Source organism: Myotis lucifugus, unplaced genomic scaffold (genome assembly GCF_000147115.1).
Source record: "Myotis lucifugus unplaced genomic scaffold, Myoluc2.0 scaffold_4, whole genome shotgun sequence".
Lineage (NCBI taxonomy): Eukaryota > Metazoa > Chordata > Mammalia > Chiroptera > Vespertilionidae > Myotis > Myotis lucifugus.
The window spans coordinates 8,609,412-8,619,452 of record NW_005871052.1 but is presented as its reverse complement, the minus strand read 5'-3'; positions in this window follow the sequence as shown (position 1 = coordinate 8,619,452).

Genomic DNA, 10,041 nt, shown 5'->3' with positions numbered 1-10,041 from the left:
TTATTATTGTACTGTGTGTGTGTGTGTGTGTGTGTGTGTGTGTGTGTGTGTGTGAACATGACTAGTTCTGTAAGTGATTAAGCTATCCAGTAATGGCACCAGAAAGTGGGGGAAATAAATACATTCAGCTAGCTCTAAGAAGTCCTATTGCCATGAGGAGACATTTTGTCTGAGGGCCTGCCTGGCATACCAGGGAATTGACATTTAACATGAGTTAGCTGTGTGGAGATTTGGGGAGAGACCCTATGAATTTGGATTACAATAAAAAATAAAGGAAGAGACAGCAAGGCTTGTAAGGAGTTTAAAGGAGGGAACAAGGATAGCACCTGAGGGGTAGAAAAAAAGGGCAGTACAACTGGAGCACAAGGAGAGAGGAGGCAAGTGACATGATAGGAAGGCAGAGAGTCAGGCAAGTACAGCTCACATGAGACCTTGTAGGCCCAGAAAGGGTATGTACCTAAATGTGGTATGGTTCAGTGGTTAATAGCACAGATTCTGGAAGCATATTGCCTAAGTTCAAGTCATGGTTCTGCCACTTCTTAGTTGTGTGATTTTGGGGACACATTAACTAATCTTTCTGTGCCTCAGTTATGCCCTCTGAAAAATGGAGATAATAATGGTAATATTTATAGTGTTAGTGAGGATTAAGTGTGAGTTAACATACTCACAGTGTGTATGACAGTGTTGGGCAGAGTGAGTGCTATTTATTCTAAGTACAATAGGAAGCATTTGAAGCAGTAGAATGATGGGGTCTGCTTTGTGATTTGAGAAGTTGATTTTTGCAGACTCTATAGAGAATGGATTGGGGATGGTGAAAGTAGGGATGGCAAGCTCAATTGAAAGGCTGCTACAGAAATAAAATCAGTGGAGTTCAGGGAGAGGAGGGAAGATTTGACATTGATTTTGAAGATAGACTCAATAGAAATTGTTGTTGGGTTGATGAGAGAGGTGTATGACATGGAAGAAACAAGGAAGATGATCCCTAAGTTTCTGGCTCTGCCACTGTCTAGTTGTTTGATTTGAAGCAAGGGATTTAACCATTCTAAGCTTCAGTTTCCTTATGTATTAGTCAGGCTTCTCCAGAGAAACACTATCAGCAAGATGCATATGTATCTATAGATCTATATCTACATCTATAATCTATCTACAAGGAGGAATATTAATTTACTTTTAAAAATTGGCTTTCGTGATTGCAGAGGTGCAAGTCCAAAATCTGAAGGGTAGGTCAGCAATCTGGAAGAATTATCTGGGAAGAATTGCAGTCTGAGTCCAAAGGCAGTCTGCTAGCAGAATTCGTTCTTGCTCAGGGACAAGTCAGTCTTTGTTCTATTATAACGTTCAACTGATTAGATGAGGCCTATCCACATTCTGGAGTACAATGTGCTTTACTCAGAGTTTACTGATTTAAATGTTAACCTCATCCAAAAATACCTTCATGGAAATATCCAGAATAATGTTTGATTGAATGTGTGGGCATTGTATTCCAGACAAGTTGAAACACAAAATTAACCATTATACCTTATCTATGAAACTAGAATAGTAGTACCTGTTAATTGGTACTATTGTGAATATGAACTGATTTAATCTATGTAAAACACATGGTACAGTGTCTTGCACATAGCAAGCACTTAATTAATGATAGCTTTTATTATTTTAATACTAGACGACCAGTGCACAAAATTCATGCACTCAGGGAGGGGGCTTGCTCAGCCCGGATTGCAAGAGGGTGCAGGCCAGGCCAAGGGACCCCACTGGTGCACGATTGGGGCTGGGGAGGGATGCGGGAGGTTGGCCAGCCTAGGAGGGACCGTGGGAGGGCTCCAGGGCATGTCTGGCCCATCTAGCTCAGTCCCAATGGGCCAGACCACAGCAGCAAGCTAGCCTACTGGTTGGAATGTCTACCCCCTGGTTGTCAGTGCATGTCATAGTGAGCAGTTGAGTGGCCTTAGCATATCATTAGCATATTATGCTTTGATTAGTTGAATGGCTGACTGGACGACCAGACACTTAGCATATTAGGCTTTTATTATATAGGATACTAGTAATCCCTCAAATTTGTTCAGTATTTTGCATTTTCAAAGCACCTTCATATACTAATTTACATAAGCCTCACAGTACTCTCCCTAACACACACCACATATTCATTAATTTGCTTATTCAATAATATTTATTGAGTATCTGCTATGTACCAGGCACTGTTCTAGGCATTGGTAAATGGTGAACAAAGCAGACAAAAATCCTTTCCTCATGGAACAAATTTTCTACTTAAGGAAAATACATGCTAAGCAGATTATTAAATAAAATATGTAGTATGTTAATTCTAAGTGCTAAGGAGAAAAAGTGCAGCAGGGAAGAAGGATAAGAAGTATGTGTGTGGGTGGTTAAAACTTTAGATTCCTATTTTTTGCTACACTTCCCTCACAAGGTTGCCATGAGGTTGAAATGCAAGAAAAGGCCTCAATATTCAGGAAGATGTAAAGTTTTATTTAAATGTAAGCTGCAGTTATTTGGGGGTTGATAATTTTCTCTTAGTCTTTATTTGCTGTTCCCTTCTCCAGCATCAGTACAAGAGTTGTGGTCTGGAGGAAAGGAAACTTGGGTTCTGGGTTTGGCCCTGGCATGAGTTTCATAAAATCCCAAATGTATAGAATTTTACAGCTCTAAAGCACTCTCCTCAGAATTGGGTCTTCTGGTTCTTAATTCTTTGTTCATTCTCATTCTTCTATGAAGTGGTGAGAGCTGGGGTAAGTCACTTTCCTTCTGAAAAGTAAAGTGTTATCCTTCTGTAAAATGGGAATGATTACCTCTCACCCACTTGACAGCCTTCTTGGGCTATTGCGAGGCGCAAATCAGAAAATGGGGATAAAAGGGCTTTATAGGTCATAAAATGAGCCTGCAAGGGCTGGTTGCTGGTATATGGAGAATTGGTATCCCTGATTAAGCAAATTGTTTTGTTCTTTGTAAATTGATTGTATGTGTGGAGCTGGGAGAGTGAGCCTTCAGGGTGCTACTTCCTTTCTTTTCTGAGAAGCTGCTAAGGATAGTGAGATTATCACTAAGCCTCAGCACCTCCTCAAAATAGGAACAAATACATGGGAACACTTGGCATCTCACAATGGAGTGGCAGCCAGTGATGTGTGGTCCTTTTTGGCCACTCTGCTTTAAAGAGGTGGGAACCAGGACTCATCTTCTGACATTTAATATACAAATGACTCATGGCCTTTAAAGACCTCCACTTACCCCTTAGATATTATCTCATTTGGAATGCTGAAGGTGAGAGGGGAACCTTGAATAAGTAGAATCTTCATTTAGTATCCAACCCTCCTCCTCTTTCTACTGTAACAATTCTCTTCCTAACCAAAATTTTTATGCCATAGGGAACTTTCAAATTCATTATCTTATCATCTCATTGGTAGATAATTTTGTGGGTTTTTTTCTATTTATACATAAGGAAACTGAGAATGATGGTTCAGAGAGTATGTAATTTGCCTAAAGTTAGGGGAAGAAACCCTTAAATAATAGTAATTGCCAGTATTTACTGAACATTACTATGTGCCAAGCATTATTGTAAGTGCTTTACATGTATTCACTCATTAAACCCTCACCAACAACCTTATTAATCTCCCTGTTTTGCAGATGAGGAAACTAGGGTGCTAAGAATCCAAGGCTTTCTCAAAGTTAAGGGCAGAGTGAGTACCAGGGAATTATACCACTCATTCCATTTTAAAGATGAGAAAAATGAGGTTTGAAGTTATTAATTAACTTGCTGAAATAGCCAGCAATTAGCAGAACTAAAGTTGAACCTCAGCAGGCTGACCCCAGTGTCTGTTTTCAACTGTCAAGCTATACTGCTTCTAAGTGTAGGGCTTTTCCTAGCTTGATTAATTGAAGCAGAGGGAGGGAGAAGTGAGGGAAGGAATGCCTTATTAAGCTCACACAGCATATTTAACATTTTTAAATTTAATATTTGAATGGATAATATATTCACATAGTTTAAAAATCTAACTATAAAAACATATACAGGGGATGTTCTCTGTCCACCCAGGTCCCCCATTACAGTATACCAGCTTTATAGTTTTTGACTAGTGGCCCAGTGCACAAAATTTGTGCACAGGGGGAGCATGTCCCTCAGCCCAGCCTGCACCCTCTGCAATCTGGGACCCCTCGAAGGATGTCCTACTGCTGGTTTACAGGGATCGGGCCTAAACCAGCAGTTGGACATCCCTCTCACAATCTGGGACTGCTGGCTCCTAACCACTCACCTGCCTGCCTGCCTGATTGCCCATAACCACTCTGCCTGCCGGCCTGCTTGCCCCCAACTGCCCCCTGCCTTCGACCTGCTCACCCCTAAATGCCCCCTCGCCAGCCTGATCACCCCCAACTGCCTCCTGTGCCAGTGTGCTTGCCCCCAACAGCCCCCCTGCTGTTCTGCTTGCCCCCAAATGCGCCCCCCCCGCTGGCCTGCTCACCCCCACCTTCCCTCCCTACTGGCCTGCTCACCCCCAACTGCCCCCCTGCTGGCCTGCTCACTCCAAATTGCCCCCCCTGCTGTCTTGATCACCTCAAACTGACCCCCACTGATGGCCTGCTTGCCCCCAACTGGCCCCGCTGCTGGCCTGCTTACCCCCAATGGCCCCGCCCCCCATCAGCCTGATCACCCACAACTGCCCTCCCCTCTTGGGGTCTAAGAGCCTCGGGGCGGCCCCCCCACCATAGCTTTGTCCAGAAGATCGTCTGGAGGGCTCCCAGGCTAATTGCAAATAATGCTTCATTAGTATAGATAGAGGCTGGGGGACAGGGGGGGGCCAGCTTGTTAGCCCTAAAGGGGCCTGGATAGGGTCGAAGGGGGGGGGCCGAGGGGTGCAGGCCTGGCCAGCCTTGGTGAGGGGCTGATGGCTGTTTGCAGGCTGGCCAAGCCCCCCAGCGGGGACCCTCACCCCATGGGGGTGTGGCCAGCCTGGATAAGGGGCTGAAGGCTGTTTCCAGGCTGGCCACACCCCCTTCAGGGTGGGGGTCCCCACTGGGGTGCCTGGCCAGCCTGGGTGAGGGGCTGAGGGCCATTTTCAGGCTGCCCACAGCCCCTTCAGGGTGTGGGGGGTCCTTCTGGGGTGCCTGGCTAGCCTGGGTGAGGGGCTGATGGCTGTTTTCAGGCTGGCCATGCCCCCCGGCAACCCAAGCTCCCAGCCTCTCCTTTTTTTCCTTTTTTTTTTTCATCACCTTCTTGAGCGGAGGCCAGGGCAGGCTGGAAGCAGGTATCTGGGATTTATTTATCTTCTATAATTGAAACTTTGTAGCCTTGAGCAGAGACCAGGGCTGGCCAGGGCAGGAAGGAAGCTTGGCTTCCTTCATCGCCAGGGGCAACCCAAGCCTCCTGCTACTCCAGCTCCGTGGCCGCTGCCATCTTAGTTGGGTTAATTTGCATACTTACTCCTGATTGGCTGGTGGGTGTAGTGGAGTGATGGTTAATGTACATGTTTCTCTTTTATTAGTGTAGATGTATCCTTCCAGAATTTCTTTATGCAGATATAAACATATCTTCTTATTTCCCTTATTTTTTACCCCCACAAAGCATACATTTTATATACTATTTTGCACATTTCTTTTTTTACATAATGTATTTTTAAGATATCTCCCTATCAATCCACAGAGATCTTCAACAGTCTCAGCTGTGCCTTCACAAGTTTCTATAAGCCTCCATCCACTGTGTGTCCTGTGCATGTTTCTTCTTTACCATCCTTTGATAGTGTCCAGTCCTCTCTTTACATCTTCACTCCGAGCTTGTTTGCTAGTCTACCTTGGACTTCTATAGAAAATAGAGTTAGTGAGTCAATTGGTTAGACTGCTTCTGACATATAATCCACAATCTGACAAATTCCCCAGCTAAACTAACCAACTTTCCTCCTATTGCAGTTGTATCTTATTCTTATCATCAGCCTATCCACCTACCAATCTACCTGTTTATCTATGTAATATTTGTGGAGCACCTATTATGAGCAAAACTCCATGCTTAGTTTGATGATGAGTACTTAGTGTCCTGACTTCACAGTTGTTTACAGTTTAAATAAAGCCTATAAATAAATAAACCTGGACATGGGGGTGAGAGTGAACAGCTGATTGAATGAGTCATGAGGCCCAAGAATGGAACTATCCAGGAGTTTAGACATCAAAACTAAACAATGGGCCTGATATTGAGGGAAGCATTCACTGCCCATGCCAGTCTTGAATTGATGCATGATTGGGTTTGGTTGCCCCAGAAAGATCTTGTGCTTGATATGAAAGCATTGTACTTCCTCTGAAAGGGCTTTTAGATCCTTACTGTTCTTTTCCAACCAGTCCTTTCTACCCTGAGTTAGAGGCAAATTGTGTGACCCACTAACTTACTTGAATAGAACTAAAATAAGTCCACTTCTCATAAATGAAGTAAAATAAATGAAAAGAAAGAAAAGGAAAAGGAAAATAAATAGGCCTGAAATAGAGCCATTGAAAACTGCTGTTCTTGGATATTTATTCAGGTATGTATTTAGTCTTTGGCCACAGGAGGGCAGTCTAGGCAGTATTTCTTGAGGGAAGGGTTTCTGGGTGATGGTTTAAGTGGTGTCTGTGCAAACAGGGAACAGACAACCAAAGAGGTCCTAAAATTCTCAGCCTGTAATTTGAAACTTTTAGTCCCTTTTGAAGGAGTTCTGACTAATGAAGGCCTTTGGTGGGTGAGGGGCCAAGGTCGGTATCACGGGCTGCAGCACAGACTATTTTCTATGATACAGCTTCTCTACAGTCTATATTGTAAGTCAGCAGTGCTCTATGCCTTGGTCTTTATTCATTCATTCATTCATTCATTCAGTTAGTTATTCAGTCATCAAAAAATATTTATTGTATGCCAAGCACTGTTCTCGGTGCTGGAGATACAACAATAAACAGAAAATCTCTGCCTTCATGGATCTTAAAATGTATAAAGGGAGACAGTAAACCAATAAGTAAATAATTATATAACATTTCAGGTAGAAGGAAAATTGGCTAGAAGGAAAAGCAGGATAATGGGGTAGTACAGTTTTAGAGAGGGTGGTCAGGGAAGGATTCCTTTCCAGGATATGAAAGAGCTAAAATTATAGATAGCTAGGAGAAAAGTATTCAGGCAGAGTAAAATTTGTAACCCTATATTTGATTTCTCTCTAAAACTCCACTCCCTACAACCATATATGAAACCTTATTCTTTAACTTAAGCTTATCACCCATTGCACTTTCCTCAAGGTACCCCATTTGGGACCAACTCCATTTCTACCATACGTTTGGCAAGGCTGATGAAGATTTACAGTAGTCAATGATTTATTCTAAGCTGCAAATGAAAGCAAACCATAGCTTTTTTATCTTTAAGGAAGTTAAAGGACTTATTTGAGGTCACACTGCTACCAAGAAGCAGAGGCTGGGTTTACATCTGAAAGTTTTAACTTCCCATCCACTACTCTTTTCACTTTGCATGAGCTTTTCAGGTAGAAGGAAAATTGGCTAGAAGGAAAAGCAGGATAATGGGGTAGTACAGTTTTAGAGAGGGTGGTCAGGGAAGGATTCCTTTCCAGGAGATGAAAGAGCTAAAATTGTAGATAGCTAGGAGAAAACTATTCAGGCAGAATAAAATTTGTAATTTGAATATTAGTTTCTCACTCTTCAGGCATTGTGGGATCACAGCAGCACATGTGAGTATAAGCCATTTTAGGTGAGCATGAGCTCATAAAATCTTCCTAAGAATCAGTGCTCATAATAAGGGAGGTTAACAGTCCCACCCTATTCCCCATTGTTGCTTCCAGCTGGATATATGTTCTGAGGGATAGGGACAAATTGATAAGCAATCAGCCTGCAGAAAGGACTGCAAACCATGCCACAGTGGAAGAGCTTAAAGAAATGATCATGTTTATCTTGGAAAATGTGTGTGTGTGTGTGTGTGTGTGTGTGTGTGTGTGTGTTAGAGGTTGTTCACAATGAATAGAGTTTGAACCTGTGATAGATGTCTTCCAAATACTTAAGAGGACTGTTGCTTAGAAGGACTCGGCCATTTTTTTTTTTGCACGTCCTAGTGGATGGTACTGTAACAAATGGTTTTGGAAGCTTGAGAGTGAGCTTCCTATTACTGAAAATATTCCAGCAATTGCTGGACAAAACTCATTAGGGATAGTGGGAGAAAAAGATGGGCTTTGGAAACATATCTCAGTTTAAATCTTGCTAATGCTTCATTCTACCTGGGAAATGGTATAACACTCTGAGTATTAGTTTCTCACTCTTTAAAATAACAAAAAGGGCTCTGGGCAGTGTGGCTCAGTTGGTTGGAGCATCATCCCATACACCAAAGTGTGGCAGGTTCAAGTCCCAGTCAGGGTATATACCTACGTTGTGAATTTGATCTCCAGTCAGGGCATGTGTGGAAGGCAACTGATCAATGTTTCTCTCTCACGCAGATGTCTCTCTCTCTCTCTCTCTCTCTCTCTCTCTCTCTCATCAATAAATTAAAATAGCAATAATGATTTCTTCTTTTCAGGCTTCTGGGGAAGATTAAATAAAATAATATGTTGAAAGGCCTAGGACCATGTGTGCCCAAAGTAAGTGTTTCCTCCTCCCTCCCACTCCTTGTACCCAACACCTCAGAAAGATTCCTACATAAGAAGGTTGGGAGAAATTTCTATGAAATTCTATGATTCATTCTATAATTACCAACAACTTTATTCATTATCTGATTGTGCTTGGGACACTTTACTGTATGACAGTAAAATTATGTGTGTTTGTGACTGTCTTTCCCAATAGACTGTAAGCTTCCTGAGAGCCTCTCTGTATCCCTTAGCTGTCAAAGTAAGTGCATTTATTTAATTTAAATGATTTTGGAAGAGTGTTGATCTCTGTGCTGAATAATTGAACTAATCAAGAGTTCATGACCTCAGGGAACTGACTCTTAAATGGAGTTGACATGAATGAATGTGTAAGAGCATCTAATCACATCAGTAGCCAAGACAATAAACAGATGGAACTCAATATCTTCGGACTGCCTGTGGCAAGCATCAGAGGGATTATCACATAGCTGGGGTGGGGATTGTATAGCAAATAAGTAACAGTAGGAGTCAACACAAAATGTGAAACTTTCCTTGGTGGTGTGGCACAAGTGGGACTTTGGAAGCTATCCAAACCATGAGAGGCAAGGGACAACAAAACATTGGCTTTTCTCTGAAAGCAGCAAAGAGGTAACATCTATGTTTTTTTGTACCTGGAAGGTAGGTCACTGGAACTCAGGTCAGGACTCAGGTGACATCATGGACAGGGCTGGTATCAAATATCATGTTCTAGAGTCTGAAATCTCTCAAAAATACTTTTGAGATTCAAGAGCCAGGGTTTTGGGTTTTTTTTACATCATGTCAAATGCTGTTGGAAGATGGGACATATGTCACCTAGCGGCATTTTTGTGACAGTGTTTAAGAGTTAAACTAATGTGTTTACTAATGTTGTGGCCCCACCCCATAACAAAGAAACAGAATTTCCGGAGGATGAGGCCCAGAAATCAGAATTTTAAAAAGATTCCCAGGTGATTCTAATGTGCAGCCAAGGTTGAGAACCACTGCTCTAGAGTCAGGGTTTTGGTTTCTTTTCTGCCAGCAATTAGCTATATAATCTTGGGCAAGTTGCTTCCATTCCCTGGGCCTAAGTTTCCTAACCTGGAACATGAAAGTTTAGAATAGATTTTTCTCTGAGGTCTCATCAGGTCTTGCCTTCTGTGTTTAGAAGATATGATTCTCTGAGTGAAACAAGTGGATGAAGAGGCATTCATGCATTCAGCAGATGCTTATGAAATACCTACTAAGTGTCAGGCACTGTGCTGATCATGGGGAGAGAAAGCAGTGAACAAGACAGGTGTCGTCTTAGCTCCACAGTCCAGTGTATGATATAAACAAACAAAATTAGCATTACAATACAGTTTAATAATTGTTCAACAGGGTTAAACACAGGGTCCTAATGGGAGAAGAATATGGTCCAGAATATTTTTGATGAAAAACCTCAGAGAAAGCC